Source organism: Acomys minous (assembly GCF_964271855.1).
Source record: "Acomys minous genome assembly, chromosome: 2".
NCBI classification, from domain to species: Eukaryota; Metazoa; Chordata; class Mammalia; order Rodentia; family Muridae; genus Acomys; species Acomys minous.
In genome coordinates, this window is record NC_140484.1 from 94127754 (window position 1) to 94155703 (window position 27950).

Genomic DNA, 27950 nt, shown 5'->3' on the forward strand with positions numbered 1-27950 from the left:
GAAGCATGGGAGAATAGCAAAGTAGAAGGATCCAGAGGGTCCTAGAAACCTACAAGTAGAACATTATGATAGGCAGATTTGGGCACAGGGGTCCTGTTCAAACTAAGGCACCAGCCAAGGACAATACAAGCCATAAAACTTTAAACCCCTACCCAGATCTAGCCAATGGTCAGAACATTCTCCACAGTAGAATGGAGAGTGGGATATGACTTTCACACATACTCTGGTGCCTCACCTTTGACCATGTCCCCTGGAGGGGGAGACCTGGTGGCACTCAGAGGAAGGACAGCAGGTTACCAAGAAGAGACTTGATACCCTATGAACATATACAGGGGGAGGTAATTCCCCTCAGGAACAGTCATAGGGGAGGGGAATAAGGGGAAAATGGGAGGGAGGAAAGAATGGGAGGATACAAGGGATGGGATAACCATTGAGATGTAACAAGAATAAATTAATTTTAAAAAAGGAAAAAAAATAAAGTATGGAAAGAGGGAACTGGGTGTAGGATGGGGTAGGAAGGTGAACAGGAAGGATCAAGTTCAGGGAGGACTGAGAGAAAGAGAGAATTAAGAAAGAGAACTGAAATTGGTACTCGGAGGCAGCTCTGGGACAAGCCAAAAACCTAGGACAAGGGAAACTCCCAAGAATCCATGAGGGTGACCCTGGCTAAGACTCCTAGCAACAGGAGATACGGAACCTGAAATGGCTACCGCCTGTAACCAGGCAAGACTTCCAAAGGAGGGATGGGAACAATAACTCACCCACAAAACCTTCAACCCAAAATGTGTACTGCCTGGAGCAGAAGTTGAGAGAATAGACAACCAATGACTGGCCCAACTTGAGACCCAGCCCATGAGAGAGAGCCAATGCCTGACACCATTAATGATATTCTCCTTTATTTGCAGACAGGAACCTAGCATAACTCTCCTCTGAGAGGTTTCAGCTAGCAGCTGATGGATACAGATGCAGAGACCCACAGCCAAACATTAAGTGGAGCTTGGGGAATCCTGTGGCAGATGGAGACGTCAAGGACAACAAAAGAAAACCTATAGAATCAACTGACCTGGGCCCAAAGGGGCTCACAGAAACTGAACCACCAACCAAAGAGCATGCACGGGGCAGACCTAAACCCCCTACATGTATGTAACAGATGTGCAACTTGGTTTTCATGTGGGCCCCCTAACAACTGGAGCAGAAACTGTCTCAAGTTCTGTTGCCTGCCTTTGGATCCCTTCCCCCCAACTGGGCTGCCTTGTCTAGCCACAATAGGAGAAGATGTGCCTAGTCCCTACTGCCTAGGTGGGCTGATAGCCATGGGAGGCCTCCTCTTCTCTGAGGAGAAAGGGCAGTGGAGGGGACAAAGAGAGATGAGAGGGAGGGACTGCGAGGAGAGGAAGGAGGGAATGCTGCAATAGGGATGTAAAGTTAGTTAACTAATTAATGGAGGAAAGAGTAATTATTTAAAGAGCAGTTGTTTAAGAAAGCCAACATGGTCTCGGTCCCATATTGAACTCAAGTTGGAAGAGGCAAGTCCGCTCTCAATGTGGAAGGCCATGATCCGAAGGAAACAGACAGATCTGAGGAAGCTCTTTATTGGCGGCCTGGGCTTTGAAACCACAGATGATAGCTTAAGAGAACACTTTGAGAAATGGGGCAAACTTACAGAGAGATCCCCAAACAAAATGTTCCAGGGGCTTTGGTTTTGTGACCTACTCTTGGGTTGTAGAGGTGGATGCCGCAATGTGTGCTCGGCCACACAAGGTCAATGGACATGTGGTGAAATCAAAGAGAGCTGTTTCTAGAGAGGATTCTGTAAAGCCTGGTACCCATTGAATGGTAAAGGAAATTTTTATTGGTGGTATTAAAGACAATACAGAAGAATGAGAGACTACTTTGAAAAGTATGGCAAGATTGAAAGCATATAAGTTATGGAAGACAGGCAGAGTGGAAAAAAGAGAGGATTTACTCTTATAACCTTTGATAATCATGACACAGTTTATAAAATTGTTGTTCAGAAATACCACACTATTAATGGGCATAATTATGAATGGAAAAAGGTCATTTCTAAACAAGACATGCAGTCTGCTGAATCACAGAGAGGCCGTAGAGGTGGATATGGCAATTTTATGGATCATAGTGGAAACTTTGGTGGGAAAGGAGGTAATGGTGGTGGAGGTGGTGGTAGCAGAGTTAGTTATGGAGGTGGTGATGGTGGATATAATGGATTTGGAGGTGACAGTGGCAACTATGGCAGTGGTCCTGGTTACAGTAGTAGAGGAAGTTATGGTGGTGGTGGACCAGGATATGGAAACAAAGGTGGTGGATATGGTGGAAGAAGAGGAGGATATGGTGGTTACAACGGAGGAGGAAATTTTAGTGGAGGTAACTATAGTGGTGGGAACTATAATGACTTTGGAAATTATAGTGGGAAACAGCAATCAAATTATGGACCCATGAAGGGGGGCGGTTTTGGTGGAAGAGACTCAGCCACTCCCTATGGTGGTGGCTATGGATCTGGTGATGGAAGTGGTGGATATGGTAGCAGAAGGTTTAAAAAAGTAGCAGAAAAGGGCTACTGTTCTGAGAGAGAGAGAGAGAGACAGACAGACAGACAGACACAGACAGAGGGAAGAAGAAGAAGAAGAAGAAGAAGAAGAAGAAGAAGAAGAAGAAGAAGAAGAAGAAGAAGAAGAAGAAGAAGAAGAAGAAGAGAAAGAAAGAAGAGAAGAGAAGAGAAGAGAAGAGAAGAGAAGAGAAGAGAAGAGAAGAGAAGAGAAGGGGGGAGTTGTCAGGAAAGCTGCAGGTTACTTTGAGGCAGTCATCCCAAACTCATTAGAGGAACTGTAAAAATCTTCCACAGAAGGAGCGATGATCCATAGTCAGAAAAATTACTGCATCTTAAACAGGAAGCCTTTCTTGTTCAGGACTGTCATAGCCATAGTCTGCAAAAAATGCAGCTATTGACTAATGCAATGTAGTATCAATTAAATGTACATTCCTGGGGTCTTTTATCTGTTGTAGCATTGCTTCATCTTTTTGTTTTCATCACATCAGGCACACTGCCCTGTAAATTGTGATAGTGGTGCCAGGAATAAAAAATTAAGGAATTTTTAACATTAAAAAACAGCTAACATGTTTACGTAGTATAATGCAATGGCTGCAGCCAGCACGGCTATAACATATGAACGTGCTTATTTTTACCTGGTGCACCAAGACAGTGAGAATAAATAAGGCAAAAAATGTGAAAATTATGAGAGGAGAATAATCCTGAATTATGAAAAGTTAGTAACATTTGTATTACATGTCTTTCTGAGTTTGCTAGGGAAAAAGAGCCATTATTTTATAATCAGTGAAATTCCAGCCTTTTGAGTTTTAGATGATTTTTTCCAGAATGCTGGATATGATGGATGAAAGGAAAAGTATCCATTAGGATGCCAAAGACCAAGTTCCCAGCACAAAGGATGCTTATTTGCCCCAGAGGGCAGAGGATAGGGATACAGGATGAAGACGGAAGACAGAATAAGAAGGAGAAGGGGAAGAAAAGGACAGCCTGTGGATAGAGAGGAGATGGCCCATAGACAAATGGCAGTTTATAAAGGTAGAAGGAGAAACCCTGTGTAAGGATGAGGTGTTTAATTATAATAAAGCATGTTAATTAGATGAGCCAAAGGGGGCTTTTTATTGCTGGACTTTCATCCTTTCATACTTGGACCTTGGTAGTCAGCCTCAGGACGAGGAAGTGGCCAAATAATGGAATAGACCTTGGTGGCTAGCTTTAGGGCTGTAATCTACTGGCTTTTAGCCAGGCAGGGCGAATCAGGGAGAAGGGCAAGGCCTACCAGAGCTACACTCTCAAGTGGGCTAGTGTCCCTTCAGTGGAACTACGAAAGTTAGCAGAGAAAGAGTTCATCACAGAAAGTTCTCTATGACACCCACTGTGGTCCTTGTAACGTTAGAGGCCACAAAGGAGGCTGAAGCTATGCAAAGTGATGAAGGGATGGCAGTTGGGGAGCTGGGTTGTGATAAGTTAAGTTGTGCTCCCTCCAAAAGTGTTCATATATTGAAGTCTTAAGTGTGACAGTACAAAATGCAATTGCACATGGAGACAATGTCTTTAAAAGAGGACACATTCAGTCCTGATAGTACTTGATGAACTAGGGTGGGTGTGGGGGAGGGCTCCCTCGCTCTCTCTTTCTGAGGAATCAGAGAGGGAGGGGTTGGGGGAGGGATGGGGCTACAGCCAGGGTGTAAAGTGGATAAAGGATTGATTTAAAAAATAATGAAAATTTTTAAATTTTAAGTGAAGAAGGAATCTGCACAGAGTACAATTCCAGTATATAAGAGAGGTTCACCAAATGTTTCGGTTAGATGTGTAACATGTAGCCCCAAAATACAGTCCTTCATTATATGATATAAAGAAAAATGCCATACATATTGCCAGGACTTGGACGTTGGACGTTAGGAGGATTGTGTGTTGGATGCAAGCCTGGACTATATAGTAAGACTCTGTCTCAAAAAAAAAAGAGTAGATATGTAATGTATGCATATGTATATGCAAACATACCTATAAAGCTAGGTTTCTGTCCTTCATTAACAACAAGAAAATATCTTAATGAAGCATGACCTTTCTTATTCAGAGGAAAATGCCATATCAGGAAAACAGGGAGGGGGCATACTCTTTGTTTTCCTAGAAAAAGATTACATCCTTCTTACAACCCTTTATGAAGAATACTGTACTCATTTTACAGTTTTGCTGACTATACAATTAAAATGTGTCAGATATGACATACTGGTCACTGATGAGCCTGGAAGTACAACTGCAATAATTCTACAGTTGTGATAAATTCTTATTTGCTCTTATCAGAAATTTCCAATCTGTACAAAATCAACATAATATCGATCCCATTCGGTGGCTGTCTACCTTGTGCTTTGTGTAACTATAATCCATGATTAAAAAAAAATAACAGTTTGAGAAAGGTCAATAATTTGCATAGATTATATGGATAAATATTTAGTGTGCTATTTCATTTCTACTGGGGATCCTGATAAAGGATGCAGAGATTGAGGTGAGAGGGACTTTCAGTAATATCAGTATTTCTTTGCTACTTATCCATATAGTGTAACATTTTCAGTAACATGACTAGACTGTCATAGTGAGAGAACAAATTTTAAAGAAGCCATGTTCTCAGCAGAGGTCACTATAAAAGTTCATGAACCACATTTGCTTACACAATATATAATTTGATCATTCCTGACAGGCTGCTGATCAATATGATATCCATGAAGTCAGTAAAAGGCCAATCTCTTAGAACAAGGGCATGAAATGCTTTCAAATTACTTTCTTTATTATCATGCACTATCTGATACTTATTTTGAATTAATCTGCATTTTTATGTCTTACTCTCTAATTGACTATTTCATCTTTAATGGGAAGAATATTGAACAACTGAGTATACAAATTGCCATAATTATTTTTAAGCCCAAAATATATACTTAAATACTCTCAAATGTATGCTGATAAGTAAAGATATAGTTTACTAACAGATTGATGCCCTAAGTTCCATCATCTACAATTTGCTTGTCTAATATAAAATAAGAGGCCTCTCAAGTGGATCTGATTTTCTTCCAAGATCCATTGTACTAAGGCTTTTATTATTTTGCACACAAAAATAAAGACCTTAGCATATTTGTTTTTAAGAAATGATTCCTACGAAGAAAATTTACTGTGTATAGCTTACCAATTTTCTAACTGAAAAACAAACAAAAAAGAGAAATTATTCAAAAGCAGTATATTACATTAAGTTCACTTGCTATTTTTAGAGACAGAAAAGAACAAAAGAAATCTGAGATTCCTATGTACTGCTCCCCACAACTCTAACAACTTCTGGGAAAGAAGGAAGCTCAGTCATGTGTGATCCCACTTATCAGGGCATTCGAAACTTCAGCTCACTGCCCTGCCCTGAGATTAATAAAGCTTGGAAGGAAATTCTCTTTCCAGGAATTAAACAAAGGCAAAGACTGATCTTTCTCATTTACTCCTGATCCTTGGATACTAAATTGCTTGTAATGGACAAGGAAAGGACCTGGAATTTTCCGTCAGCATCTCTTATCTCTGTCACATCACTCAAACATCCTACAACTATTCTTGTATAATTTTAGTAAGAAAATAAAGACATTATCCTCAAATATCAACTTCACTAAAACATGCATAATAATAATACGCATATTCCATATACCCTAGCATTTAGTAGAATTTCTCTTGTTGGGGTTAATCGGGAGCTACTATGTGTTCAAGTGTTGGTCGCTTTCCCGCAAGGATCTTTGTCGTCCTATGAGTAGATTTTCACATGTTAAGGATGATGTTGTATGAAATTGGCCTCCCAAACTGTCCCTAATAAGATAATAAAAGTTGCTGACAGCACAAAGTTGGGTAGAGATAAAAGTGGAAGGCAGATCTTCCTGGGAGATAGGAAGAGGAAAGCCTTGTCTCAAGGAACCTCAAAAAAAGATGATTGTGACTGCAGGTCTGGAAGGTACAGCTAGCAATGTGGCCGGATGCCCACCTAAGGCTAAGCTTTGGAACATTAAAAGCTCTTGGTGTCTTTGTTTTTCTGGATGAAAGGCCACCAGGATCTCTCAATAACATCTAGGGTCGTACAACAAGTTGGCATCCAATTTTCTGCAAATAGAATCCATACTTACAGCCTGAGAAGGCTTGGGTAAAAGGGAGAGAAATTCAGGCTAGCATAACAAAAGGCCTAGTCTCTTTTAAAAAGAGCAAAAGCAAAAACAAAGACAAAAAAAAAAAAAGAGCAAAAGCAGACCAAAGTTCAGGTGAAATAGAAAACACTAAAGCAGAAGATGCTTGTATCTTTTTTTTTAATTTATTTATTTATTCACTTTACAGCCCAGTCACAGCCCTCTCCTCCCTCTCCTTCCAGTCCCTCCCTTCCTCTCCTCCCTGTCACCTCCCACCTCTCAAAATAAGAGAGCCTCCCAACCCACTCCAGCACATCAAGTCCTATCAGGACTGAGCTTCTCCTCTTCCACAGTGGCCTGGCAAGGCAGCCCCGCCAGGAGGAAGTTAATCAAAAAGCAGGCAACAGAGTCCATGTCAGAGACTTGGGTCCCCGCTCCCCTTATTAGGGGAACCACATGAAGACCAGCTCTTGGATCTTGTATAGTTTCATTTTAGTTACTGCCGCCATGGAGCTAGTTACAATATACTTAGTAATGATCACAGTTTTCTGTGCCCTCTGTAAGAAAGTTCAAAGGAGCATAGACATTATTAAATGAGGAGAGAACTGAGGAGTGGAATATCACATTACAAGTAATTAAACTAGAGGAAGGAAAAGGGCTTTTCCCTATAGAAAAAAAGAAAGTTGCTGGCAGCTGGAACTCAGAGCTCTCTGGCTACAGAGATGGTTGTCAGCACTCCCTGCTCAGGACCCACCAATACCATATGCAACACCTGGATTCCAAGGAGTACTAGACAAGGCTTCGCTGCTGCAGCATGAGATAACGCAACTGGCGCAAAACTTAAACTTTTTCCTGCTTCTTGGCTTGGTCTTTGTTTGAATGCTTTTGTTTTTCCTTAATAGTGGGAAATATAAAAAGGATATTTTTATTGTTTGGCGTTACTAAATATAAGAGAATTTTATAGATTTTTAAGTAAATTCAGAATGTCACCACAGTTCAAAATTGTTGTTTTCTAAATTATAGAGTTACAAAGATTTAGAATTGAGGTGAAATATTTGAGCAGGGCGGTGATGGCACAGACTTTTAATCCCAGCACACAGGAGAAAGAGACAGGAGGATATCTGTGTATTCTAGGCCAGTCAGGGTGGAACCCTCTGCTGATAAGACAAAGCTGCTTACAAATGATAGTCTAAAATTCAAAATAACACATTTTTCCTTAGTAGGTTTTTGCTTAGTAATAAAGAATAATTTCCTTACTGATCTAAAAGATAAATACATCAAAAAATTTTTTTGGTTTTTTTGAGAAAATGTTTCTCTCTGTAGCCTTGGCTGTCCTGGCTTTGTAGACCAGGCTGGACCTCAAACTCACAGCAATCCACCTGCCTCTGCCTGCCTGAGTGCTTAGATTAAAGGCATGCACCACCACACTCATTATACATCAGTCTTAAAGTTATATGAAGAGAAACGGGTGGCACACTTCTCTGAGCAGCCAACCAGTCTCCTTAAGATGTGGGGATCCCGTGGGAGAACTGGTGCCGAAAGGCATTTTGCCCTAGAAATGATACATTCTGTTAGTCAATGTAAGGACCCAGAGTTAAGCTGGGAGGTCAACATGCAAGCTGATGCCAAGAGTTATTGAAAGCTAACATGAGGTGGGGTGTCATGCTACTTTGGGTAGCCAACCAGTCTCCTTAAGATGTTGGGCTCCCACAGGAGAACCATGCTTAGCCTAGCACGAAATAGAGAGCCAAGATCCAAACCTCTAAATGGGTACAATATACTTAAAAATAATTTTTACTCCTTCTCTAGTCTTTGATGAGGTTGAAGACCAGATAATTTAGTTTCACACTTAAGCTTAGTTGTTTATGGGTTAAGATGATTTTAGGTCCAGATAGACATTTTAAGTTGATAGAGATGAGATATGATAGATATTGGTTACATTCAGAATTTTAGACTCACCAAGATAGGAAAGAAGTTTACTTCAAGGTTGCCAAATACAAATATCCAAAACATGAATGTAACATTTATGTAATTGCTGATTGTTTTGTGGTTCTTCTTGCTGTATGTAGTTTATTGTATATATGTCAAATAATATGAATGTATATGTAAAAAAGAAATATAAGGAAATAAAAAGTAAAAAAAAGATGGAAAGGAGTTTAAATGAAATGGAATACAGGGAAGGATATTAATTTAAAAGGGAAAAACAAAAGGATAAATATATCCAATTGAAAAATAATTAAATATATGCCTTTGATTCCAATACTTGGGAAGACAGATAGGTTCCTTGTGAGTTTGAGGTTAGCCTGATCCACAGAGTAAATTCAAGACAGCAGGGATGCACAGAGTAACCTTGGCTCAATAAAGATAGCAGACTACAAATGGTTTTGGACATTATAGCATGGAAAGTGTTCCAGATATATCCTACAATCCTACAGGACAAACAATTATAGACAGACAGATACTTCTTGTATACTATGTATGTGTACAATAGATAGATGGTCCCTCTATTAGGAACACACACACACACACACACACACACACACACATATATATATATACATATATACACATACATACATACATACATACATACATACATACATATGGATATATGTATGTATGATGTATATATGATATCCTCATAATGTAAGAAAGGAGATATATTGCATTGGGGAGAGTTTACATTTGTTCTAACAGGAAAATGTCTTCCACCCAAACTATTGGAAATCAGATTTTACAGAGAGACACCACCTGAAAATCTTGGCTATAGACAGGAGAAAAAAGTAAATAAAAATACTAGATGAGTAGTGTATATGCCAACCTGTCTATATAGAACAACTCTGAAACTAGTGGGAAATATAAATATCTCCAACCAGAAATTCAACTACGCATGGCTAATAAATCTTTGGCTGCAAAGTCCTCAGGACTCATCATGCTATCCTTTCAAGCGGCATAGATAAAAATTATTCACTATAGATTGATTATATAGCCCACACTAACATACAGAGAATGACAAATGTCTTTCTCCTGCTCAAACAGAGGGCAAAAATTCATCTTTAACTGATCTGTGTTCATTACACATTCCATATATATATATATATAATCGCAGACCTGTGTATTACTTGCAAGTTTATATGTTTTCAGCTCAAAAGGACAAGACACCAAGGAAGACAAGACAAGTAGCCCAGATGACTCAGCCTCAAAGGCTGCCTCATATACTGTTTCATCGATGCTGGCTTCCAGGGCAGCCTCAAAGAAAGATACTGATGCCAGATGACCTCAATTCATCCAGCCTTACAGACTGCTCCAGCTGGACTTCACTTAAGCCTGAGCTTTCACAGCACCCAACACTGGACAGCAAATGTTACAGCTAACTTTTTTAAATATATTTTATTAATTTATTCATATTATATGTCAATTGTTTACTTTTTAAGACAACCATTTTTCCAATTTTGTTGCACCCCCCCCAAAAGGAATCCTATGCCCCAAATCAGCAGTAAGTAATTTTAAGAGACTGATGTCCCATTCCCTGAGGTTGGAGTGGGTAAGTTTTGGTTGTTCTACCAGCAGAGATCAAAGTGGAAGGAAGGACTTCCTGGAAGATAGAAAGAACTGAGAAAAAGAAAGAGGAAAGCCTTCTTGCAAGGAGACACAAGAGAATACTGACGTGACCGCAGGCCTAAAAGGTATAGCTAGTCATGTAGCTCAATGGGACTAGGTACCCAGGTAAACTTAGATGAGCTAGTTGACAGTCTGCCCCCACTAAGACCTAAACTTTGAAATATTAAAAAGCTTTTTGTGCCTTTATTTTTATGGATGTAGGACCAGCAAGATCTCTTATTTTACTTTTTAATTTTATATAATTTACTCACATTACATCCAGATCGTTACCCCCTTGTTCATATCTTCCCGTTCCTTCCCTCCATCCCTCTTCTGCCCTATTTCCCTCCCCTAGTCCTCTGATGGGGGAGCCTCCTCCCCAGCCCTCTGACCACAGCCTCTCAGGGCTCATGAGTGTGTCCTGTATCTCCTTTCTCTGTGTGGCCCACAAGGCCACCCTGCCAAGGAGAAGTGATCAAATCTTGGGCACCAGAGTCCCTGTCAGAGGCAGTCCCCTTCTCTCCCCACAACCCTCCTTCATGTGGAGAATGATCTGTCTATTGGCTACATCTGAACAGGGCACCTAGGTTCTCTGCATGCATTGTCCTTGGTTGGTGCATCAGGATCTTTCAACAATACCCAGGAACCTACAACACTCTCTTGTCAGCACTTTAAACTTCATGATTCACCAGTTTTATCTATTTTAATGTATTACGTTCTCTAAGAGGGTGTCTTAGTTAGGGTTTTATTGCTGTGAAGAGACACCATGTTTACGGCAACTTTTATAAAAGAAAACATTTCATTGGGGTTACTTTATGGTTTCAGAGGTTTAGTCCATTATCATCATGGGTAAGAAATATGGTGGCACGCAGATAGACACAGTGCTGGAGAAGGAGCTGAGAGCTCTACATCTTGATCTACAGGCAGCAGAAGGAAACTGCCACACTAGGCCTAACCTGAGAATATGAGACCTCAGAGACAACCCACATAGTGACACAAAAAAAGGCCACACCTAGTCTAGCAAGCCTCGCTTCCTAATGGTGCCACCCTCTATGAGCCTATGAAGGCCGTTTTCTTTCAAACCACCACATGGGGGGAGGGGTATGAACAAGCATCTATGTACCTAGATGGGACCCTGAGGAAAAACCAAAACAGCCATCTCACCAAGTCTGTCTTAATGAGCCAGTGAGTTTATTGGGGTTAGTTTCAAGAGTTTCCTTAGCTTAGTGAGTTTTGTTTACTCGATTATACTCCTCTCCCCTAAAGAGAATGTTTCATCCTGGAAAAAATAACTAACCAATACCATTACAACCATAAAACAAATCATATGAATTATTCATGGTTATGACCTAGTGAATGCTATAATCAGCAAAATACAAAATACACGTCTTTCTAAAGTGAGGTCTTTTGTTGAGTTTCTTTTTTTGTTGAATTGTTGAGTTTTCACTTCTTATTTATTTTCTCTCCTTGTTGTATGCCACGTTTCTTTTTTAACTCTTTAATGTCAAGAGTGGTGCTCACGCTAACTATACACATGACCTCCATCACAACCCCATTGTTCCCTGTTCTCCATCCTCTAGTTGGTTTCACATATGGTTAAGGCATTCTCACAATGTGTTTCTGCTGAACCCACTCTTCTCTTCAAAACTTTTTGCCTACTGCCTACTGAGAGACTAGAAGAATTAAAAATTGTATTTCGGGATCACTGGGACGAAGTTTAAGAAACAGGCCTAAAGAAAAACCAAGCATAATGAGGCATATCTGGTCCCCTGCAGAGAGGAACCAGCAACCAAGCCTTGCTGCATTCCTTTCCTCCCATAGGAGATAAGGTTTGCTAGGAAACCAGCCCACAGAAAAAAAACAAAAACAAAAACAAAGAAAACCGGAATCATTTGTGATTTGGGCGCCCTCTTACAACCAATCATTTTAAAACACAATATCTCCTTTTGTATCTCAAGCAATAGGCACTTGACAGGCTAGAACTCCCCTGCTTGAGGCACTCTGGGAGGGAAAGGGACCTATAAATTACCCTCAGCTCATAGCTCAGGACTCTTCTCCAGACTGCATTGGTGACAGTTGGAGCCCAGCTCAAGCTGCGAATAAAGATCCTCCTGTTCTTGCATCTGTTTCATCTCCTGGTGGTCCTCCAGGGGGAGGTCTTCTGAAATGGGCACAACACTACGTAATTCCTGCAGTGAAGGGACTGTTCAGTGTTCTGCTTAACCTTCATTGTCAACATGACTGGATTTAAAGGCACAATGAAAACATACTTCACAGCATGCCAGCCAGTATGACAATATCCAGAAATGTCTACGGAGGAATGAAGACTCACCCTAAGTGGAAGGGCACCATTCCATGGGTTGAAGACCCAGGCTGGACAAAACAAGAAGCTAAAGCTAAACGCCATCATTCACCTATCTGCTGTCTGAGGATGGATGCGATGTGATCAGCAGCCTCCTGGCCCTGCCACCATGCTTTCACATTCACGATGTGACTTCAAACTGTAAACCCAAATAAGGCCTTTCTCCTTTAAGGTTCTTTTGTTTCTGTTTTTGTAAGGATTTTTTGTTTTTATTTTTGTTTGGTTTGGTTGGTTTGGTTGGTTGGTTGTTGATTTTGAGACAGGATTTCTCTGTATAGCCCTAGCTGTGCTGGAACTCACTTTGTAGACCAGGCTGGCCTTCAAACTCAGACGTCCACCTGCCTCTGCCTCCTGAGTGCTGGGATTACAGGCATGAACCACCACTGCCTGGCTCCCTAGATTATTTTTTATCAGAAAAATATCGTTATTCAAACCAACAAATAGCTATCATTTTAAGAGTAATAAATCCCTTAAAATTATTAGTTTTAAGCTAGAATTTTATACTGTCACTGTCATAGGAGGGCATGACAAACAGTAAAACATCTGATCTACAGTATTCTTCACATGCTACAATTATCATCACTTTCGTTATCTACCACACTTCTCAAGATTCCACTAGGAAAGAGCAGTGGTGAAGAGTGTCTCATCAATATGCTCAAGCTAACACATCTGTTATTTTCCCTACATTTGTATGTTTTTTTCTCACCAAAAAAAAACTCTGTTGACAGAGAAGAAATTATATAAGTGACTTAAAATTATTGCAATGTTTACTATAGGGTGGAGTGAGAAACTGTGCAAGCTGATTTTCTCTGCTATCACATATGCTATGGTAGATTCCAAGGAAAATGGCACAGTTTCAGGATTAACAAACCTTAATCTATAAGCATTACTCCCTGGAAGTCATCTTGTAAGATATACCACTCATTGATAAAGAAATTAAAGATGTTTCCTGACTTGGGTGTTCACTATTGGGCAGGGCAACCCTTCAAACAACAGTGTGGAAGCATTGCTAGTCTGTATTTATAGTGTAGATAGGATTAGTGTTGTAAGTTTGGAGGCACTATCTAAAGAGGGAGTCTGGAAATATTTTTATCACTTCTATTTTATAAAGAAATGAGATGATGGACAAAACCTATTCGATAAATTGTCCAAATTACAAAAATTATAATCATTGAAATACTGATACTCAAAGAACGAAAGAAAGAAAGAAAGAAAGAAAGAGAAGAAAACTAAAGAAAAGAAAGGCACTTCCCTTTGCTGGAGAGGCCTAGTGGCACTCAGAGAAAGGATAAGCAGGCTACCAGAATGAGACTTGGTAGGCTGTGAACATATGGTGGGGGAAAAGGTCCCCTTCTGTCACAGACCTAGGGGAGGGGAAAAGGGTGAAAGAGGGAGGGAGGGAGGAATGGGAAGATAAAAGTGAGGGGATAACAATTGAGATGTAATCTGAATAAACTAATAAAATAAATTTTTAAAGAAAGAAATACTGGTACTCTGGAACTGGAATTCTATTCTAATGACTGCTATATTACATATCTACAGAGTAGTTTCTCCCTTTTTTTCTATATAAGTATAATGATGATTTTTCTCATTTTAAGGATGCACTGGAAATGCATTTTGCACAATTGCACTGCTTTGCTGTCTCCTACAGTATAGAGAATTTGAAAAATGACTTTACAATTGCAGCCATTGCTATTTTGCTGATTTGCAGAATTTAAGATGTGGATAAATTACTTATGGGACTCATATTAGACATATATTATTTAGGAGATTTATAGTAGAAGCCAATCCAAGCCAGCTGACTCACATTGGGGAAATATCTTAGAGGAAAATGTTCATGCAAGCCCAAGAAGAAATTTATCTCAAGAAGAATTTTTTAAGGAATAAGATACCTAAAATGCTGAGATGTTTCTCACTAGTCTCTGTATCTCTCAAAATTAAGTATTGGCTATTTCTCTTCAACTCCAAGCTGTATAGGTTTTCTTTTCTTTTCTTTTCTTTTCTTTTCTTTTTTTATTTTTTATTTTTTTAGAAATCAGGGACAGGTCATGTCCTGTGTCCATTCATGCTTTACATATATTGATGCAATCTTTATTTATAGTGATACTCTTCTGGACATTATTAACACTTTGGGTAATCTAGATAGAGCTATGTGTTCCACCTTCTGTCAAGCTACATACTTGGTCCAATCAACTCAGCATGGGAAAATCATGCAGAGAGAATGTGGCTGCAGAGAAAAACTTTAATCCCAGCACTCGGGAGGCAGAGGCAGGTGGATCGTTGTGAGTTCGAGGCCAGCCTGGACTACAAAGCGAGTCTAGGACAGCCAAAACTACACAGAGAAACCCTGTCTCGAAAAACCAAAAAAAAAAAAAAAAAAGAGTTGCAAAAATGTAAGTGAAGAAAATTGGTTATTTTATGGATGTGGGTCAATTTCATGAATATTTGACATTCCAGAAGGTGAAATAGGTCACTCTGTGCATTAATGGATATTACAAATTTATCCGTGGAAAGTTGGTATCAGGGACTGGAATATTGCTATGATAGGCCTGACCTGATGATGCTTTTGTTTGGAGGAATATGGATTTGGGGACTTGGGGTTAGGAAAGCAGTGAGATGCTTTAAGTGCTGCTTAATAGGCCATTCTAGTAAGAACATGGAAGACACTAGTACTGAGGGTGATTTGAACTGTGGGGAGATGGCTTGAGAGATTTTAAAGGAGAAGAATTTTCGTATGATGCCTAGAGTTCATTCTTGTGATATTTTGGTGAAGAATGTGGCTGATTTTGCCCCTGTCAGAAAAGTCTGCCTGAGGCTAAAGTGAAAAGATTTGGGTTAATTACATTGGCAGAAGAAATTTCCAAACAGCCTAGTATTGGCTTTGTGGTGTGGTTATTAGTGTTCATTCTTAGGAAGATTTATAATGAAAAGGAGCAAGCCACGCAAGTGAAAATGCAAAATTTACAGATTGAGGAGAAAAGGGGCAACAGGAAGTGGAATGGAGCTAAGTCCTGTGTTCAAGAAGATAAACAGACTAAAGGAGCACCTGATTTTAAATGGGATAATAGAAGCGGTGGCCTCAGGGGACGACCTCACCCAGCTGAGCTTCGAACTTGTGAATAGGAATTAAAAAAAAACATAGGGCCAGGTGTGGTGGTGCATACCTTAAATTCCAGCACACAAAAGTCTGAAGCCAGTTAGGTCTACAGAGTAGGTTCCAGAACAGCCAAGCTTGGGCAGTGAAAGAAACCATGGAAAACAAAAGGCTGGTGAAGATGTAATCAAACAGGATGAGCATGAACTGGTGATGTTAGGAACGATCATGTGCTACAGCAGCCAGTCACCACAGGAGGACTTTAAAGCCAAATTGAAACGTGACTAAAGGCAGAATTATTCAGTGCATTTTAGTTCTCAACTTCATTTTCAGCTTTATAATTTTACTCCCTAAGTCTCTGCCACAATTATATGACACAACCAGCATCCCAAAAACACTTTTAGTGTCTCTGTTTTACTCTTTGTAATATTAACTGATGCAAAGATATACATATTTGTGATGGTTGTTTTCCTATTGCCTATGAATTAATATGAACTTCTAAAGATAATAATATAATAATCATTATCATCATCATAAAATCCTCCTCAATTTGGCTAAATATTCCTTGTCTTACAGTAAAAATGCATATTGTTTTGTAGAAGTAGGAAGTAATGTTTATGCTTCTATATTTATGACTACTCTAATTTTCTATTTGAAATAATAGTTCATGTTCCTTTCTTTGATAAAACAAATTCAGTACATGATCTTACATTTTATACTTCTCTTAGGTTTGCATATATTTCCTCATATGGATTCACATTTACTACTATACAATCTTTTATTTAAGCTACCTCTTTAATAATAATTTAAAGCACACACCTTTGACTATCTACTCCCTTAGATAAAGCCAACCCCAGCGCCTATTATAGGGTTCGGAAAATAAGGAGAGGTCAAGAACATGTTGTGTATGTCCTATTTAGATCTGAGCATGCCACAGTCTTTTATTATTTGCAGATTACCCAATGTAGGTTTCTACATTAATAGTTATTTCCTGAAGGAAAAGAAAAAAGGAAGCTCAAGACTCAGGCATCACTGTGAGCGAAGGGACAGGAAGGTTGCAAGACCCAGAGGTAGTTGATGTCTGTAGTGGGGGGAAAGGGTACTTAGCTAATGCACAATTATACACATAAAAAAACATCAGTTGGTATTATATGTACAGGAGTTTCACAAGATTAAGCTACTCAAAATCTCAACATTGATGGGGAAATGGGTGGAGAGTATTTCATGAAATCCCACATCTATTTGTGGAGCTATTGGCAATTGATGGCTCCTGGGAAGAAAGAGCCCATTTTCCTCAGGGATGCAAGTCCTGAGAGTTTACCCACGCTCCAGTAGTTAGTCCCACACCCAAGCACATGGTGGCATCACTAAACTGATGAGAGACATAAAGATGGAAGGAGGGAAAAAAGGATAGGGAGGGAGGGAGAGAGGGAAGGAGGAAGGGAGAAAAAGAAAGAGAGGGAAGGGAAGAGAGAGAGCATAAAGTTGAGAGAAAAATGGAGGGGATAGGAGAATTAATGAGAAGGCAATCAGTTTGGATTTGCTCCAAACACATGAGCATGTGTGACTATTTAATAAACTTTTTAAAAGAACATACTATGTAATAAAGAAAGGAATATGGATAATACAAGGCACATTATACCTTAAGTAAGTTTTCACGACTGTGAGAACTTAAAACTTAGCCTCAAAATTCTTTAGAAACTCTATTGGAAAATGGGGTTCATGAGTTATTTTTCTGCTTGACTATGACAAGCTTATGATTTTTTGGATGATAAGAAGAATCTGATTCCGTGTTTTTATCCATACCATTTTGTTTCCTAGTATATATTTTACCTGTTTTGAATTTGGGGTATTTTTAGGCTACTTTATTCATATTTTACTGTTGCTATTATCATATATAATAATCAAAATACAATTACATCAATACTGGTTTTTTCCCTCTGGTCCCTCCAAAGTGACCTCCTTCTTACTTCCTCCTTGCTCCCCAGTCTAAGATTAGAAGTCACTTCTTCCTGATATTTCTCCTGTGCAATATTTTTGCCTTTTTATTTACTGGGTACATAAATTTAACATGAGGCCAAATTTCTTATAAAGTCATTTTGTTATCTATAATTGTATGTATTCAGTTTGCCTAACTGACAATTGCATTGGCATTTGATCCTAGGCAAATATGTGTGTCGTTTAATATTTATGAACCCAAAAATACCCACTTCTTATTATAACAAAGTCTAAAAACATTAAAGTATTTTTAATTCACCAACAGTTATTAAGGTACTACCATATTCCTTAACTTACATATTCTATAGTGCATATCAAAGATGCATGTTATTTATTTAACTGACACTAATATAATTATTTGAAAAGTATAGTGCAATAGTTTTTCAGGTCCTTAATTGTCCTCTTTATACAACAGTTTTCTTTGAGCCTTTGTTCCTTAACAGTAAGAATAATGGCATCTGTGAAGAGGCTCTCAAACAACAAAATAAGGAAGTACACTTGATAATTTGGGTTTCTATTTATTTTTATTTATTTATTTTGCATTTATTTATTTATATATTTATTTATTTTGCATTTACCTGTGTGGCTATGTTTACCTTCAAAAGGAGAAATCCAAAGAATAGGATTTTTATGAACAGTATTTAACATTTAAGTTTCATCTTCAAAAATAAAGTTTACAAAGCCACAATTCTGTACGATCAGCTACCTTTGACAGCTTTCCCACTGTATCTGCATGCATGCCTACACATGGTTTAGATCACATAGCCTGCAAAATAAATCATTTACTACCAAAATATTTACAGAGGAAGCCTAATCACTCTTGCTAAACAACTGCTTTCCTCTTGGAGAAGATGTGGTTGACCAGTTGTCCATTCATGATAGGACAGGAAAAATATAATAAACATTTCTTTTTGTCAAGGCAACATCTGACTCCTTTTGAACATAGAAGAGTTAGACCTTGTTTCAACTCATCTAGTTGGAATTCTGGCACTATTTTGTTCCATGTGGGATACATAAACTAGTTACCTGCTCATTTCTCTTTCTCTGTGATCATTTATGTGTTATAATATTTGTTAAGGATAAATTAACATAGATATGCATATATTCATTATTATAGCTGCATAATAATTCTTAAATAAGTATATACATTTTCTTAAGAGAGGAAACCTAATATCTAATAGTCAACAAGTTTTTTCAGATTCTCAAAATCTGTTATTGTTATGCATTCTATGCAGTTGCAATGTTGAAGTAAAGCTTTGTACATACACTGTTCCCACTGGGTGTTTCAAAAGAAGATCCTTGAAGACTTTTCAACAGCTCTCCAGTTGAATTTGCTAAGCAAGATTGCATCAAAAGTGCAGCCCCAGGACAACTATCATCTTCTCTTTCTAAAACTGAATTTTACAATCTAAGCCTCATTCCTTTCCCAGGACATTAAACAAAATTCATTTTTCTGCCTTGCTTCTCTTTTTTGATAACTGATCATCACTATATTGAGAGATGCTATCATTCCCTATAAATAAAATTCTCAGTAGCCACAGTTGTTTCCAAAGCAACTCAAACAACATACAGGGACAAATTTGCTTCGTTTTTTTTTTTTTTAAACTTCCTATACAGGAAGAAAGTCTTTGGATACAAATTAAGAGAAAAAAATCATTGTAAAATAATGTTATCTTGCTTGATTATTAGCTTGGAATTTTTAAAAATACTGTTGTAAAATTGTTTTCTACCTTTTATAGAACTTAAAATGTTTTCCACATCTTTCAAAGGCAAAATAAGCCTTGAAATCACAATCTTTTCACCTAAACTGATGTGCTCCAAAAAGAGGGCAATGCCCCCTTGTTCAGTTGCACTGAGTGGTTTGCTGTCCCCTGACCTCCATGCCTGGCCCCATTCACTAAGTCTGATACTCCAGGAACACCCAGATTATACCCTCCTTTCCCAAGTCCCATGTCACCCGGGGTTCCCTGGAACATGCTCAGGTACCCTGAGCTGTGAGCAGTTCCCCTGCCAGGCCACCATTCTACCCCCATCACCACACCTACTACCCCAGGACCATCCAGCTTCCACTGGCATTCACTTAGCCGGCTACTCCAGGAACACTTAGGCCTGCTACATTGGGAACATCCAGCAGAGGCTGCCCAGTGGCTGCCTGATACACCAGAAACATCCAGTCTAGGCCCAGCTTCTCAATAATGGTTCTCTCAGGAAGAAGACATTGAAAGAACACAATCACCAAGAGCTAGCATGATATAGCGCCTTCAGAGTGCAGCTATCTGACTTCAATAAGCACTGGATATCCTAACGCAACCAAAGCTCAAGAAAATGAACTTAAATCCAATCTTATAAAGATTACAGAGGCCTTTAAAGAGAAAATGAATAAATCCCTTAAAGAAATACAGAAAAACATAACTGGACAGGTGAAGGAAGTGAACAAAACTGTCTAAGACATGAAAATAGAAGGAGAAGCAATAAAGAAAACACAAACTGAAGGAATTGTGGAGATACAAAGCCTAGGAAAGAGAACAGGAGCAACAGACACAGCATCGCCAACAGAACCCGAGAGATGAAAAAGCGAATCGTAGATGTAGACGATATGATAGAAGAAAATGATACATCAGTCAAAGAAAACGTTAAATCGAAAAGCTTCCTGACACAAAACATCCAGGAAATCTAGGATACTATTAAAAGACCTAATCTAAGAATAATAGGAATAAAAGAAAGTAAAGAGTCTCCTCTCCAAGGCCCAGAAACTATCTTCAACAAAATCAGAAGAAGAAAACATCCCTAACCTAAAAAAAAAGAAACACCTCTAAACAAACAGGATGCTTACAAAACACCACTTAGATTGGAGCAGGAAAGAAAATCCTTCTGCCACATAATAATCAAAATACTAAATCTACAGAACAAAGAAAGAATATTAAAACCTATGAGGGGAAAAGGCCAAGTAACATACAAAGGCAAACCTATCAAGATTACATCCAACTTCTCAACAGAGACTCTAAAAGCTAAAAGGGACTGCAAATATTTCTTGTAGCCCTAAGAGACCACAATGCTAACCCAGACTACTGTATCTAGTAGACCTCTCAATCAACATAGATGAAGAAGATAAGATATTTTAAAACAAAATTTGATTTAAATAATATCTATCCACAAAGCAAGCCCTACAGAAAATACTAGAAGGAAAACTCCAACTCAAGGAGTTAACTACATGCAAGAAAACACAGGAAATAAATAATTCTACATCAGCAAAAACAAAAAAGGGAAGAATACACAAGCACATACATTAGCACCACCAACATCAAAAACACAGGAATTAATAGTCATTGGTCATTAATATCTCTCAACATCAATGGATTCATTTCCCTAATAAAAAGACATGGGCTAACAGAATGGGTAAGAAAGCAGGATCCATCAATCTGCTGCATACAAGAAACATACCTCAGCTGCAAAAATAGATACTACCTCAGAGTAAAGGGCTGGAAAAATTTTTCCAAGAAAATGACTCAATAATCAAGCTGGAAAAGTCATATCTAAAAAAAAATAGACTTTCAGCCAAAATTAATCAGAAGAGATAAGAAGGATACTTCATATACATCAAAGGATAATCCATCAAGATGATGTCTCAATTTTGAACAACTGTGCCCCATATGTAAGTGCATCCACATTCATAAAAGAAATAGTACTAAAGTTTTAATCGTACACCAAACTTCACACATTAATAGTGGAAGACTTCAATATCCCCACTCTCCTCTTACCAATGAACAGGTCAAGACAGAAACTAAACACAGAAATAATGAAACTAACCAACATTATGAATCAAATGGACCTAATGGATATCTAAAGAATATTCCATCCAAAAGAAACCTTCTTCTCAGAATCTCATGGAACTTTCTTCAAAACTGACCATGTCATCTGTCAAAGTGAGCCTCAACAGATTAAAGAAAATTGAAATAACTCCTGGTGTCTTACAAGACACCATAGATTAAAACTGGACTTCAACAACAATACATACAACAGAAAGCCTACAAATTCATGTAAACTTAGTAATTCTCTACTCAATGATTAATGGGTCAGGGAAGAAAGAAAGACAGAAATGACAGACTTTCTAGAATTCAGTGAAAGTGAATGCACAATATACTCAAACTCATGGGACAAAATGAAAGTAGTGTTAGGAGAAGAGCTCATAGCACTAAGTGCTTTCATAAAGAAATGCACACAGGAGACAACTTCTTGAATAGAACACCAACAGCCCAGGCCCTAACATCAACAATCAATAAATGAGACCTCATGAAACTAAAAAGTTTCTGTAAGGCAAAGGACACTGTCAACAAAACAAAACAACAACCTACAGACTGGGAAAGATCTTCAACAACACTACATCTGACATAAGGCAATATCCAAAATATATAAAGAACTCAAGAAATTAAGTACCACCAAACTAAATTATCCAATTTAAAAAAGGGGTACAGAGATAAACAGAGAATTCTCAACAGAGGAATAATGAATGGCAAGAAACACTTAAAGAAATGCTCAAAGCCCTTAGTTACCAGGGAAATGCAAATCAAAACTACTCTGAGATTCTATTTTACTCCCATCAGAATGGCTAAGATCAAAAACTCAAGTGATGGCACATGCTGGCAAGGATGTGGAGAAAGGGGAACACTCCTGCACTGTTGGTGGGAGTGCAAACTTGTACAACCACTTTGGAAATCAATCTGATGCTTTCTCAGGAAACTGGAAATAGTGCTACTTCAAAACCCAGCTTTACCACTCCAGGGCATATACCCAAAAGATGTTCCACCATACAACCAGCACATTTACTCAACTATGTTCGTAGCAGCCTTCTTCATAATAGCCAACATCTGGAAACAACCTAGATGTCCCTCAGTCAAAGAATGGATAAAGAAACTGTGGTACATTTACACAATGGAATACTATTCAGCCATTTAAAAACAAGGAAATCACTGGGCGTAGTGGCGCTCGCCTTTAATCTCAGCACTCGGGAGGCAGAGGCAGGCAGATCGCTGTGAGTTCAAGGCCAGCCTGGTCTACAAAGCAAGTCCAGGACAGCCAAGGCTAACAGAGAGACCTTGTCTTGAAAAACCAAAAAACCAAAAAAAATTAAAATTAAATTAAAAATAAAAACAAGGAAATCATGAAAATTGCAGGCAAATGGATGGAACTAGAAATGATCATCCTTAGTGAGGTAACCCAGACCCTGAAAGATACACACGGTATATACTCACTTATAAAAGGATATTAGGCCAGCATAGACGTCCTCTGAGAGACTTCATTCAGCGGGGGATTGGGACAGATGCTGGGACTTGCAGCTGGACTCTGGGTGGAGTGCTGAGAGTTATATGGAAAAATAGGGGGACAGAAGGACCTGGAAGGGTCAGGAGCTCCATAGACAGACCATCAAGGCCTGTGGATCTGGACCCAGAGGGACCTGCGCAAACTGATGCGCCAACCAAGAACAATGCAGGCAGAGAACCTAGACCCTGTTCAGATGTAGCCAATGAATGGCTCATTCTCCGAGTCAAGGGGTGGGGATGGGGGGCGGGGTTGAGAACTGCCTCTAATATGAACTCTGGTGCCCATGATTTGATCACTTTCCCTTGGTGGGGCGGCGTTATAGACACACAGAGGAAGGGGATGCATGCTATCCTGGTGATACCTGATATGCGATGGTCAAAGGTGGGGGAGGGGAGGCCCTGTCAGATGTCTAGGGGAGGAGAATAGGGCAGGGGAGGGAGGGAGGGTGGGAATGGGAAGAGTGAGGGGATAACAATCAGGAGGTGATGTGAATGAATTATAATAAATTAAAATTTAATAAATAAATAAATCTGTGTGCTTTCCCATCATTTTGCTCTTCTCACTGCCCCCTGAGAGTTGGCTCTGGCAGTTTGGCCTCCAGTAAATCTTTCTACCCTCAGAGAGGTTTTGTTTGGTAGTTTCTCTGCGCCATCACATACAAGGATTTTTTTTCTTTCCCTTTCATTATTCATTTTCCCCCATTTCTCCCTTTTCTTCCCTTTTCATTAAATAATGTTAAGTCATCTGCCGCTTCTGATGCACATCACCCTCGTTTTTTTTTTCATTTAGTTGTTTATTTAATCTCTTTCCAGACCAATCCCAAACCCCTACCTCCTCTCCCCTCAGTCCCACCCTTAAGTCCCCTCCCTCCCTTTGCCCCCACTTCCTCTCATTCTTCCACAGAACTCCAGAGCTCCACCTACTGTTTGGCTGTGGGTCTCTGCATCCATTTCCAGAAGGCAGTTATGCTAGGCTCCTGTCTTCAAACAGAGCGGAGTATCATTAATAGTGACTGGGTTGGCCCTCTCTCCCATGGGGTGAGTCTCAACTTAGACCAGTCGTGGATTTGGCATTCCCTCAACCCAGAACCACCGGTCCAGGGATAGTACCACCCGCAGTGGGCTAGACCCTCAACAATAAATCACTAGCTATGAAAATGCCCTACAGGCTTGTATATAGTCTAATCTCTTAAAGTCATATTCTCAATTGAGACTCCCTCCTCTCGGCTGACTTTAGCTTGTGTCGAGTTGACATAAAAGCATCCAGCACATCTATCTGCTCAGACCCAGTCATTCACTTGGGACTCTGTCACTGAAGACAACCTGTTGGTCTATGTCAGATGCACTCTCCTGCTTGCCTGCTGCCATGGCCCCCACCATAATGGTTATGGATTCTAACCTTCTGAAACCATAACCCCCAAAGTAAATGCTTCCCTTTATAAATTACCTTTGCCACTGTGTCTTATCATAGTAATCAAAAGGCAAGTAAAACACTGTAAGGGTTCTTGGCTACCGTGCATGAAGCACTAGGTTTAACTGCCTCTACCAGTTATTTCTAAGAAAGTGAGACAGAGCAATGATAAAGAGATGAGATCTGGGAGTTGGAGAGATGGCTCCAGTTACGAAAATACGCTGCTTTTGCTGAGTGCCCTATTTGTATTGCTGGCACCCATATCACACATCTCACAAAAACTGAGTGGGAACAAAGACACATTCATCATGTCTACATACCCACACTCAGAACCACAGGTGAATTCTGGAGTGAAACTGCATGGATTGAACTAGAATGTGTAAATATTTTATCTATTTGCACATCAGTCAAACATCAGTAAAATGGGAATAAAACTATTTCTACTGTAGTAATATTGGGAATGTGAGGTACCATATACGATATATTTAGAACAATGCCTGGAAACTTGGATGTGTTCATCGATATGAAGATGAATGGGAGCAGGGAAATAAGGAAAAAATAATGCATTTTCATCATCTTCCAATGGGTTAAGCTGGCAACTTTAGTGCTGATTTTATTCCAAATCAAGAATAACTGCCATTAAGAAACTCTTAGATACAGTGTTATACCATATTGAGAGTTTTATCCTTAGCAAAAAGAAAAATGCCTAAATGATAATCTGCACTGTGGCTTGGTCTTCATGCTTCTGTGCTATCAAATCGATACCTCCAGTTCAATATTTCTAAGAAATATATTGTGAAATCTACTTTTAAAAAGCTGAAAAAGAACCTTTCTCTTCAATTTACTGTTGCTCTCCAGTTGTGGGGAGGGCTTCACTTCTAGAGGAGAGGATAAGACTTAAGGAAGGGCCAGGCATGGTGGCACATGCCTGTAATCCCAGCACTCGGGAGGCAGAGGCAGGCAGATCGCTGTGAGTTTGAGGCCAGCCTGGTCTGCAAGGTGAGTCCAGGACAGCCAAGGCTATACACAGAGAAACCCTGTCTTGAAAAACCAAAAAGAAAGAAAGAAAGAAAGAAAGAAAGAAAGAAAGAAAGACAGACAAAGACTTGGGGCAACACAAGCACAACCATTCTTTATTGACATGAACAGCTTAATAAATAGTTATAAAGAACACACACACACACACACGTTTATCCAGTCCTCTAAATTGATTTCCTCATGTGCATTCTGCTTTGATTATTGGCAGTGTAGACCAAAATTTAGAGGTGCATTTCTGTGTTTTGGTTTCATTGCAAACCTCACAAAATAAAATAAAAAGATTTGAGCATGAAAAATAGATTATTTGATTCTTTTTGTTGTTGTTGTTGAAAGATGTGCTCTTTATTTTCCTCCTTGTTGCTTTTTTAAATTTTTTTATTAATTTATTCTTGTTACATCTCAATCCCATCCCTTGTATCCTTCCATTCTTCCCTCCCTTCCATTTCCCCCTTACTCCCCTCCCCTATGACTGTTCCTAAGGGGGATTACCTCCCCCTGTATATGCTCATCATGTATCAAGTCTCTTCTCGGTAACCTGCTATCCTTCCTCTGATTCTTTTTTCAAAACATGACATTTATTTGAAACTCTGTAGAATTTAATAAATCATCAGTTTTCAAGATAAAATTATCATTGCCTTCCCACATTTAGAAAATGTGTTTTGTCATGTTCCGCAATTTATGTTGGTCTTAATATCATGCTAGATAGAGGTGATCTTCAGAGATTTTCCTAAAAAAAAAAAGAAAGAAAGAAAGAAAGAAAGATTAAATATAAAATGTGAAAACGAACAATTAAGAATCATAGACTGAATTACAATGAATATGTGTCTTCATGTCTTGCTAGCAGGTATGCTAAAAAGACTAGGTGGACAAGTGGTGTTCATGAGGAACATCAGTTGTTTGGTTGGTTCATTGGTTGGTTGGTTGGTTTTGTTTGTTTGTTTTGGGAGTTTGGGTTTTTGTTTTGTTTTTAATATACATTATTTTATTACAATTTTTTTAAAAGCAACATCCTAAAAAAATTTCCTTGTAGTACAAATTCCTATTTAGTTTGTTGTTGTTGTTTGTTTGTTTTATTCTGTTGTTTTTTGGTTTTTTGCTACCATAAGAAATTAAAGAAACCGTTAAATATTTAGGAACATTCAACATCAAAAGCTTTAAATCTAACTGTTGTAGCCCCTGAAAAAGCCACAAACTCTTTTTTTAAAAGTACTTTTTCTACAAAGAATCTCATCAGCTATACAAAAATCTGTATAGTTTTTATAGTGACGCTAATGTTGCGCTGCACTTCAATTTCACATTCTTAGCAAAAGAGTTGCCTGAGCACATACACTTCACACATTTTAGAACAGCCATCTATTCTTCATCTTCATCTTCCTCCTCCTCATCTTCGTCTTCATCTTCTTCTTCCTCCTCTTCCTCATCTTCTGGTTCATTCTTCTTTGAGCCTTGTGGCCTTACCGGGCCCCTTCTTTCCAGCTTCATTTTTGCCCTTGGCGCGGTGTGCAACAATGTCCTTTTCCTACTTCTCCTTTAGTTTAGCTGCTTTCCGCTCATAGAGTTGTTTATCTTTGGCAGATTGTTCAGAGCACGTCTCACCCAGTTTCCTTGCAGTATCTCTAATAGACAGGCGCGGGTGTTCACTTTTGATCTTTGGGCGATGTTAAGAGCAAAACAGGAAAAAGGCAAACGGTGGTCGTTTTAGAGCATTGGGATCTTTTTTTCTTCCCTTTCTTAGGCCCTTTGGGAGGAACGTAACTCTTCATCTCCCCGTCATATCGAGCTTTGTCGTCTTGGCCAAATCTTCAAACTTCGGCTTTTCCTTTGCAGACATGGTCTTCCATCTCTCAGAGGGTTTTTTCTTCGAGAACTCAGGGAAGTTGACCGAGGAGTCGGGGTGCAGGTCTGCACGAAGAAGGCATAGGAGGACATTTTGCCCCACGGCTTGTTGGGGTCTCCTTTGCCCATGCTGACGGCACCCAGTGTCTGCCTGCTGGTGCAAGGGCTTCCCTCAAAGCCTGACAGAGACACTTCCTTCCCCGAGCTCTGATGAGAACTGGTTTCTTGTTTTGTTTTTTTGAGGATAGCTGCTGGAAGTTTGTTTTCTTCTTGGTGTAAGGCACAGTTATGGGGTCAGGAAAACTCAAGTGTTGTGAACTAAGAGGGAGCTCTCTCCAGCTCTTACTGGTATCTTCCTAGTTTACAGGTAGGGTGGGTTGGGTGGATGGGACTCTGGGTTAGCTCCACTGAAGCTTGTGCTGGCTGGTGATTCTACCAGATCAGCACAGGGGGGCTGGTATTAGCCAGGCCAGGATGATTGACTGGTTGCTTCTTCCTGCTTTCGGGAGCCAGGTCACCAATGATAGGATATCTGGGGGCATAAAGGGATTCTGCAGAGTGCTCAGCAGATTCCAACACTGTGGCCGTGAATGG

The 27950-nt window shown here is 39.3% G+C and overlaps 2 pseudogenes across 2 annotated transcripts; one reads left to right on the plus strand and one right to left on the minus strand.

The window, feature by feature from the left end:
- Positions 1 to 1541: 1541 nt before the first annotated feature.
- LOC311578174 (heterogeneous nuclear ribonucleoproteins A2/B1-like) lies at positions 1542 to 14379 on the plus strand (annotated as a pseudogene). The gene is made up of 2 exons: positions 1542 to 2558; positions 14260 to 14379. The product of its transcript is annotated as a heterogeneous nuclear ribonucleoproteins A2/B1-like (transcript).
- A 12494-nt stretch (positions 14380 to 26873) lies between these two features.
- On the minus strand, positions 26874 to 27485 carry LOC311583700 (high mobility group protein B2-like; annotated as a pseudogene). Its single transcript has one exon. The product of its transcript is annotated as a high mobility group protein B2-like (transcript).
- Positions 27486 to 27950: the final 465 nt, after the last annotated feature.